The sequence below is a fragment of the Zea mays genome, chromosome 5 (assembly GCF_902167145.1).
Source record: "Zea mays cultivar B73 chromosome 5, Zm-B73-REFERENCE-NAM-5.0, whole genome shotgun sequence".
Lineage (NCBI taxonomy): Eukaryota > Viridiplantae > Streptophyta > Magnoliopsida > Poales > Poaceae > Zea > Zea mays.
The window spans coordinates 190,175,929-190,185,306 of record NC_050100.1 but is presented as its reverse complement, the minus strand read 5'-3'; positions in this window follow the sequence as shown (position 1 = coordinate 190,185,306).

Below are 9,378 nucleotides of genomic sequence, written 5' to 3'. Positions count from 1 at the left end.
AGACCGGATATTATTCTTAGCGTATGCATGTGTGCTAGATTTCAATCCGATCCTAAGGAGTGTCACTTAGTGGCAGTAAAGCGAATCCTTAGATATTTAGTTGCTACGCCTTGTTTTGGGCTCTGGTATCCAAAGGGGTCTACCTTTGACTTGGTTGGATACTCAGATTCCGACTATGCTGGATGTAAGGTCGATCGGAAGAGTACATCGGGGACGTGCCAATTCTTAGGAAGGTCCCTGGTGTCGTGGAACTCTAAGAAACAAACTTCCGTTGCCCTATCCACCGCTGAGGCCGAGTACGTGGCCGCAGGACAGTGTTGCGCGCAACTACTTTGGATGAGGCAAACCCTCCGGGACTTTGGCTACAATCTGAGCAAAGTCCCACTCCTATGTGATAATAAGAGTGCTATCCGCATGGCGGAAAATCCTGTTGAGCACAGCCGCACAAAGCACATAGACATCCGGCATCACTTTTTGAGAGACCACCAGCAAAAGGGAGATATCGAAGTGTTTCATGTTAGCACCGAGAACCAGCTAGCCGATATCTTTACCAAGCCTCTAGATGAGAAGACCTTTTGCAGGCTGCGTAGTGAGCTAAATGTCTTAGATTCACGGAACTTGGATTGAATTGTAGCATACATGTGTTTATGCTTTTGATCATGTTCATTCTACATTTTGTTGCTTATTGTGGTGCTCAAGTTGTACAAACACTCCCTGGACCTCACAAGTCCGTTGCAAAGTGATGCACATGTTTAAGGGGAGATGTGTTACAACTTGACCCTTTGAGACTAACCATATGCTTGAGTTTGCTTGATTTAGTCTCGAAGAAGAATTGAAAGGGAAAGGTGGACTTGGACCATGAAAGACTTCCACTGCACTCCGATGAGAGGGTAACTTATTCCAAGTCCATCTAATGAACTCTTATTGCCATTTGCTCTTAATTGGAGATTTTGGTGAGGCAATGGGGTTAAAGGGCCAAGATTGATCCCGTTTTGGTGCTTGATGCCAAAGGGGGAGAAAATAAAGGCCAAAGCAATAAATGGATCAGCTACCACTTGAGAAATTTTGAAAATAGTAGAATAGAGCTTTTTGTTTGTCAAAACTCTTGTATTGTCTCTTTTATCAAAAGTTGGTTTCTTGTGGGGAGAAATGTTGATTATGGGAAAAAGGGGGAGTTTTTGAAATCTTTGATCAATCTCTCTTGGAATGACTCTCTTTATGCTTCTACATGAGTGTTTGACTTAGAGATAGAGATTTGAGAGTGATTTGCAAAAACAAACCAAGTGGTGGCAAAGGATGATCCATATATGCCAAAATTGAATAAAACTCAAATTTATTTTATTTGAAGTGATTTTGCACTTGTTCTAGTTGCTTTATGTTGTGTTGGCATAAATCACCAAAAAGGGGGAGATTGAAAGGGAAATGTGCCCTTGAGCCATTTCCAAGTATTTTGGTGATTGAGTGCCAACACAAGTGCTCAAATGTGAATCTATGCCCATGGATGAACAAAGTGCAAATCACAAGTAAAGGTATGTTTCTAAGCCTTAGTACATTGGTTTTGTGTACTAATTTACTTGTCTAAGTGTTAGAAACAGAGAGAAGAAGAAGAGAAGAAGAGTTGGCTGTGTACAGCCAAAAGGCTGTTTCGGTCTGGGGCACCGGACTGTCCGGTGGTGCACCGGACAGTGTCCGGTGCGCCAGGCTGCCTCGGGCGAAGAGGCCGCTCTCGGGAATTCGCCGACGGCGTACGCTAAAATTCACCGGACTGTCCGGTATGCACCGGACTGTCCGGTGAGCCAACGGTCGGCTGGGCCAACGGTCGGCCGCGCAATCTGCGCGAGACACGTGGCCGAGCCAACGGTCGGAAGGGGGCACCGGACTGTCCGGTGTGCACCGGACATGTCCGGTGCGCCATCGGCTCCCAGATCTTCAACGGTCTGCAACGGTCGACTGCGCTGTTTATGGAAATAAATCGGGCACCGGACAGTGTCCGGTGTGCACCGGACTGTCCGGTGCGCCCGACGACAGAAGGCAAGGATGGCCTTCCAGATTTGTTCTCAACGGCTCCTAGCTGCCTTGGGGCTATAAAAGGGACCCCTAGGCGCATGGAGGAGAACATCAAGCATTCCTACAACATTCCTAAGCACCAAGACATCGATCTCGCGCATTCGTTTCATTGTGATAGCATATAGAGCTCTTGTGGAGTTGTGAACTCTTTGAGTTGTGTTGCGAGCTCTTGTTGCTGCTTGTGTGCGTGTTGCTCTGATCTTTTGAAGTCTTGTGTGCGTTGCTCATTCCCTCCCTTACTCCGTGTTTCTTTGTGAATCTCAAGTGTAAGGGCGAGAGACTCCAAGTTGTGGAGATTCCTCGCAAACGGGATATTGAAAGGCAAAGCAAAACACCGTGGTATTCAAGTTGGTCTTTGGACCGCTTGAGAGGGGTTGATTGCAACCCTCGTCCGTTGGGACGCCACAACGTGGAGTAGGCAAGCGTTGGTCTTGGCCGAACCACGGGATAAACCACTGTGTCCTCTCTGTGTTTGATCTCTTGTGGTATTGTGTTTTGTTGAGACTCCTCTCTAAGCCACTTGGCAATAATTGTGCTAACACTTAACAAGTTTTTGTGGCTATAAGTTTAAGTTTTACAGGATCACCTATTCACCCCCCCCCTCTAGGTGCTCTCAGATTCCTTTAAGAAGATTTGGTTTGGGGATTGATTGGTGGTGAGTTGCACTCTTCGGACCACTTCATACACCTAGTTATTGCAGATTTTTGTCGCGATTTGGGAAAAACTCAGTTTGAACTCGTTCTAGAAAACCCTAACAAAATCCTAATTTTTGGCTGTTATTTTAAATCTGCGGGTGATTCACAAGTCCGATTGAGCTCAAAATTTGGGGAGATATTGAAAACGTATTTGCTCAGATGTGTGTAAAATTTCATCTCAATCAGAGTTTGTTTGATTCAGTTTTGAATTCAAGAATAGAATTTCGTACTGCTGAAAACAACACTTGTGGACGGTACTGTATTGGACCGTTTTTGGACCTTTTAGTGTCCGATTTGCGATCCGTTTGTTTTGCTGGTCATATGTGAGTATTAGGAACGTTTTGTAATCATGAGATCACTCGTTCGTTCTCTGATGTTTCATGGTTTGAGCACTTGCTTCATCTCAATTGAAGTGAAGTGTTCATTTTCAGTGTTTGGAAGCAAAATCCGGTTAACTTTCATTCACCTCTCTCTGGTCGCCTTACCGGTACTACAGACACTGTTCGCTTCATCCCAAATTTTGCCCGATATATTTCTACTGAGTTATTTAATTAAGTGAAAAGAACACCATGTGAATATGGATAGATAATAAAAAGGTACTTTTAAGCATGTATTGCATGTTTGTTTATTTGCACATATATTTTATAAAAATAGACGAGCTATCTAATGATGAATATTTGAGTGGTCTTATATAATAGTAACCAATATTATATCGCAACTCGATAAAGATCACAGGTACCTACATTATTGCATTGGTACTAGTACATCATTCCACGTTGTGAGACAGGCTGGAGGCTTAAAAGCATAAGCATTAGTTATTGACTAATGCATAAGACTAATAAAAAATAGCTATACCAAATTACATGTTCTTCTCTCTGTTCTTTTTCTAAGACAATATGATCTGTTCTTTCTTAATCTAGTTGTGATAAACATAAAAATGACCGTTCTACACGTTTTCATCTATTATGCATTTTGTTGAAACCTTAGCTTACTATACTACGGCGACTCTTGTTTCAGCACATATATTATGACGTCCTCAGATGTGAATTTGGATATAATCTCATTAGTATACTGATTTTTATCTACTAATTAAGTTGAAACTCTAGTGTATTTTTTAATCAAATCTCATTTTACGCTTTAAAGTTAAGAATTTTGAAGAGACTATGATGTCTAAGAAGAGAAGAGGATAAACTAGACAACTTAAATCTACTCCTATAAAACTATAGTCTCTAATTTTCATCTAGTAAAAAATTATGCAAGAAATAAAATATCTAGATGTTTAACTAAGATTTTGCTAGGTGTGTCGTTGCTATCTCAACCGCAAAAGGATTATACAAACTAGGTTTTAATCCTCTCACCACTCTATCAAACTAAGCTAAAAAATAAGGCACACAATCAAGGTACATGATGTAAATGAAATACAAATATGAAAGGTAGAGTATGGTAGATATGCAAATGCCTGACAATGGCTTAGTTATTTTTATTGAGATATCGAGAAGCGCAGAAGATTTTTCTCATTCCTTGTTGGAGCCTCTCGCAAGATTTCCCTCATTAGGACCATGATTGGCTAAACCATCATAGATCTTGTTCCCTCCATATTGCTAATGACAATTTCCATGGTCATCATGCTCAAGTCCCCAGTATTGTGAATGATGATAATGATGTTTGCATATTTTCTACGTGGTAGCACGAAGATGAAGTTCCTCACAATATTCACATCACCTAGCTTTTTTAACCCCATATTATTGGGTTCATTAATAATTAAATTCAAACATGAATGCATATCTTTCATTTTAAAGAAGCCATAATTTTGTTTAGCTAGCGAATTGGTTTGCTCACAGATATTGCTTGTACCATAGCTATTATAAATAATAACATAGCTACTATAAGCATTGTAGATCAAATATATTGACTGCCAAACAGTGGGACTAAAACATGAATTGAACTGTTTTAGTCTCTAGTCCCTCAAGGGGTAACTAAAAGGGACTAAATCATATTAATTCCACTTTTGCCACTCCTTTATTTTAGTTGAACTAATGGCGGGAGAATGCTAAGTGGTATTTTGGTCCTCTTATGATTCATTTAATGCGTTCTGAATACTTTTAGTCCCTAGAACCAAACACGGTAGGAACTAAACTTTAGTCCCTAGAGTAGAGGAACCAGACAGGCCCTTAATCTATTAATAACTAATAACATAGCAGTTATAAGTATTGTAGATCAAATAATTAATCCATTATCCAAATTACCAAATATGAAACATCCATACAAATATAAATATTTAGGAAGTATGATGTAATTATGTAAATCAATGCATCATCCAACATCAAATGTGGTCCGGCCGGTGATATGTTCGTCATACCAAATGAGTAACATAAGTTTGTTCATTAGTTATATTTTTTATAGTATATCTATTGGATGTTATAATTTTCTTTCTATGATTTTAGTTTAACTTAGTATGTCTGAATTCTTTAAAAAGTTGAAACGAATTATAATTTAGAACATATATATACACGAAACAGCAGTCACACATGCTCCATCTCAAAATTTGAAGTCTGGACTACAAGTGGCAGTGGCCTAGCAATAGCAAGTGGGAGCCGGGAGGTAGGAGGTCGCGTCAGCCAATAGAAGGCCAGAGCAGAAGGCATCGCGTCGCGCTAGTATAGTACTAGTAGTAGTAGGTTTGACTCGGTGGCCCGCGCACGAGGGCACGCTGACACATTGACCGTTGAGCTGCATGCAGTACAGTACATCCAGTATAGCTTCCTCGGTCTGGGCGAGCATGTGCTCCTCACCTCACCTCTTCCATCCAAAGAAACTTCTCCTCCGTCGGTTCTTCAGAGCTCAGTCCATGAGTCCAAGCCAAAGCCCCATACTTTCAGATCTGCCACGACGAAAAACGACGGTTCGAATTCCCCCCCCAACCCGGCCCTGTTTTTTCTGCCGATTTCCATAGTTTTGTTCAAACGAAAGAATGGATACCAATTACCATCGCACTTTGTACAGCGTACCTGACTAAGTGATTCCAGATGCCGCCAGGGCCGCCTGTCGTCGTCGCAGCCGCGCATCCCAGCCGACGTCCGCCTCACCGTGGGCCAACCAAACATTGACCCAGAAGAAACCATGAACGCCGCCGCTGCGTGCTCCACTGTATCTGACTGTGTGTGTTCGTCGACCAATCGCTGCAAGAAACTTCTCACTTTGTCATTTTGGCTGGTTGGATGCGGTCGGGTCGCGGGCGTCTCCTTCTCCCCCCATCAAATCGGGGTCGTACTGCAGAGCGCGAGAGCTCGTGCTGTGCCGTGTGCCCTCCTTCTCGGACAGTGAGATACGCTGATGTGTTCTCGTGGCGCATCTAGCAGGGGGTTTCGTCAGGTAATTAATTATTTCTTGGACTTCCCCCATTAGCTTCTGAACTTGTTGTAGCCAGTACTGTATATATCTGACCGAAACCCCCTTCTTATTTTAAACCAGTTCTGACCATACACTTTGGTGGCTTCCTGTCGGGATCAATCTGGCTGCTTTGTTTTCCGAAAGGTCCGTATCCTGATTGACGCCCGACGTACGTGTCCGTGTTAAAATCGACTTAGCACAGTAAGAATTCGTCTCATTCCCAGCCTAGCTGAAAGTGTGCAGCTTTTATACGCCTCTGAACTGGGCAAACCTTCGGTTAATGAATTAACTAATTGTACCGGGCAGCAACTGGTGGGCTCTTTAATTTGTGGCGCAGCTAGCTGTACGTAAGCCACATCGAGTCAAAGACAAAACTCTCACAAGAGCTGGTCTGGTCACACGTACGACAAGCCTTGAGCGCCACTTCACCGCCGGGACATCAGCTACCAATACAACTTGCATTTTCGTTCCTGCCTGTTCTTCACATACATATGCCGTGTTGCCGTTGCCGTTGCATGATCGACGACGGTGTTACTTTACGTACTTCAGCTGCGCTCTTATATATGACATCGTCGTCTACTCGTGTGTCTCTGTGAACTGGTTTTCCCAAAGAGAGGACGCTTGGAGCAAGCACTACGGAACCTACAGCAGCAGGCTGTGTAAAACGCTACGGCTCGTTCCAACTGCTCCACTAATCTGGATGGTTACTGTCACCGATAGAATTTGCCTTTCCTTATTAGTCCTCCGGGACAAATATCAACGGGAGGAAACCGTCTAAAGTTCTTGCTATCTGACGGTGTGAGCATAATCATAGCCTCTTTAGCCCCTGCAGTCAAAAAGGAAACCAACCTTTTTTTTTCCCAAGTATTTGTGTGGTGCCATCAGCATCTATATCTAGTTACTAATGGTCACTACTGGATTAACTTAGAAATTAACTAATAACCAAGTGATTCCTTAGCACCTTCAAGACTTCGTACAATTGGGAAACTCAAGCTTTTAACTTTTTTAAACTGAAGCTTGCAGCTTCAAACAAAATTATCAGTGCGATGTTTGCAACTCTCAACTCGGAGTAAGAAACTGATCCACCGGTGCAATGGCACTATATATACTAGCGTTTCAGCTACTACCAGAACTCGGCTCTTTGACGAGCGCCAAATATTTTACCACTAGAATTTGGCTCTTTGACGAGTGCCAAATATTTTACCAAGTGTTTTTTTCGGGTACTCGGCAAAAAACTCTTTGTCGAGTGTCAGGCAAAAAACACTCGGTAAAAGAAAACACTAGGTAAAGAAGCTCTTTATCGAGTGTTTTAGGCAAAGAAACTCTTTGCCGAGTCTCAAAAATAAAACACTCGGCAAATAGCTTATTTGCCGAGTGTTAAATATATAACACTCGGCAAAAAGTTTTTTTTGCCGAGTGCTTTTTCAACATTAGGCAAAAACAATTTAAAATTACATTTAAAACAGTAAATTAATTCAAATTAAAAAATTTTAAATATAAATTTGTATAACTCACCATAATGTACAATTTATATTTTAAACATTTCTTCATAAAAAAATAAAAGTAAATTTGTTCATAAAACTTTTATCTCTCTCGTAGTTTAAGATTTGTGCATATTGTTAGAACCATCATTTGAAATGAACAAATGACCAAACAAACAAAATAAACTTTTTAGATCTTGATAAGTTATAGAATTTTATAGTTGGCAACCTTTCCATTTGAAGTCATCTTGTCAACTATAACTACGTCTAAATTTTAAAAAATTAAAATTAAAATTTAAAAAACGATCTCGAAAGAAAAAAACCACCAACATGAAAGTTGTAGGTATTGAAGAGTTATGAAACTTTGTAGTTGACAATGTTTTAGTTTAAAATCATCTTTTCATGCAAAACTATGTTTGAATTTTAAAATTTGAATTTTTCAAACTACTTCGGATGGAAAATCACCAAAATAAAAGTTGTAGGTCTTAAAATATAATGAAACTTTATAATTGATAATTTTTTGATTTGAAATCATCTTATTATTGAAAAATTCGTGTGAAGTTTTCAAATTTGAAATTAAAATTTTGTAAACGGCCTCGGATTTAGAAACTATCAAAATAGAACTTGTAGATCTTGAAAAGTTATGCAACTTTATAGTTGGTCAGATTTCAAATGAATTCATTTAGTGCCTCAAATAACCAAATTACTTTCGGTTTGTTTTAGTACATGAGGAATGAAAACGTAATATAGATATAATTGATGTATTAGTGTAGTGGTAGAGGAGGTTATACGTGAGAGAGAAGTTGTGAGTTCGAATCTTATCATTCACAAAACATGTAAATTTGATTCAAAATGATAGGGTGATGGTATGGTTATTTGGGTAGTGGTTGGAGAGTTGTTCCCATAATTTAAAAAATATTTTATTATTTTTGGGTTTTTTTGTAATTCTTAATTTACCGAGTGCTTTTCTTTCTTTGCCGATTGTCTGAAAATAATATTCGGCAAAGAACCCTTTGCCGATAAAATGTTTGTCGCTCGGCAAAGGCTTTGCCGACTCGGCAAATAACGCGAATCCGATAGTGAGGTTGGAAGTTTCCATCAAATAAGTGCAATTTCTAGTGTCGTAGATTTTTTTTAAAAAAGTAAACACCAAGTTCTTAATCTACTAGACTCTAAATTCATCGGTGACAATAATAGTCGTCCGATATTTTTTTTAAAACTTGCCAACATGCCATTTTGAAAAGGATAGTTTAATGTAACCACCTAAATTTATATTTATATTATCGATCTACCTATGTAATCATGAAAAATAATTCTCCCTCCGTCTACATTTATAATTTGTTTGAGTTTTTATACCAAGTTTGACCGGTTTGTCTTATTAATTTTTTTGGAAAAAATGAAAAAATTAAAATCATACTTTAAATATATTATATGATAAATAATATTGCATTAAAAATTGATAACAATTAAGATTTTTTTTTGAATAAGACAAGTTAATTAAACTTAAAATAAAAAGTCAAATGAATTATATATTGGAACGGAGAAAGTATAAACTAATCACTAAGGGCTAGTTTGGAAACTCAAACCCCCTTCGGGATTGAAGGGGATTGGAGAGAAAATTAGTTTATTTCCACCTCAATCTCCTCCAACCTCGAAGGAGATTTGAGGTTCCTAAAGTAACCCTAAATCTTGATTTATTCTATCCATATAAGCCACCACCGGTGGTCAGTGGAGAAATGGAGAAT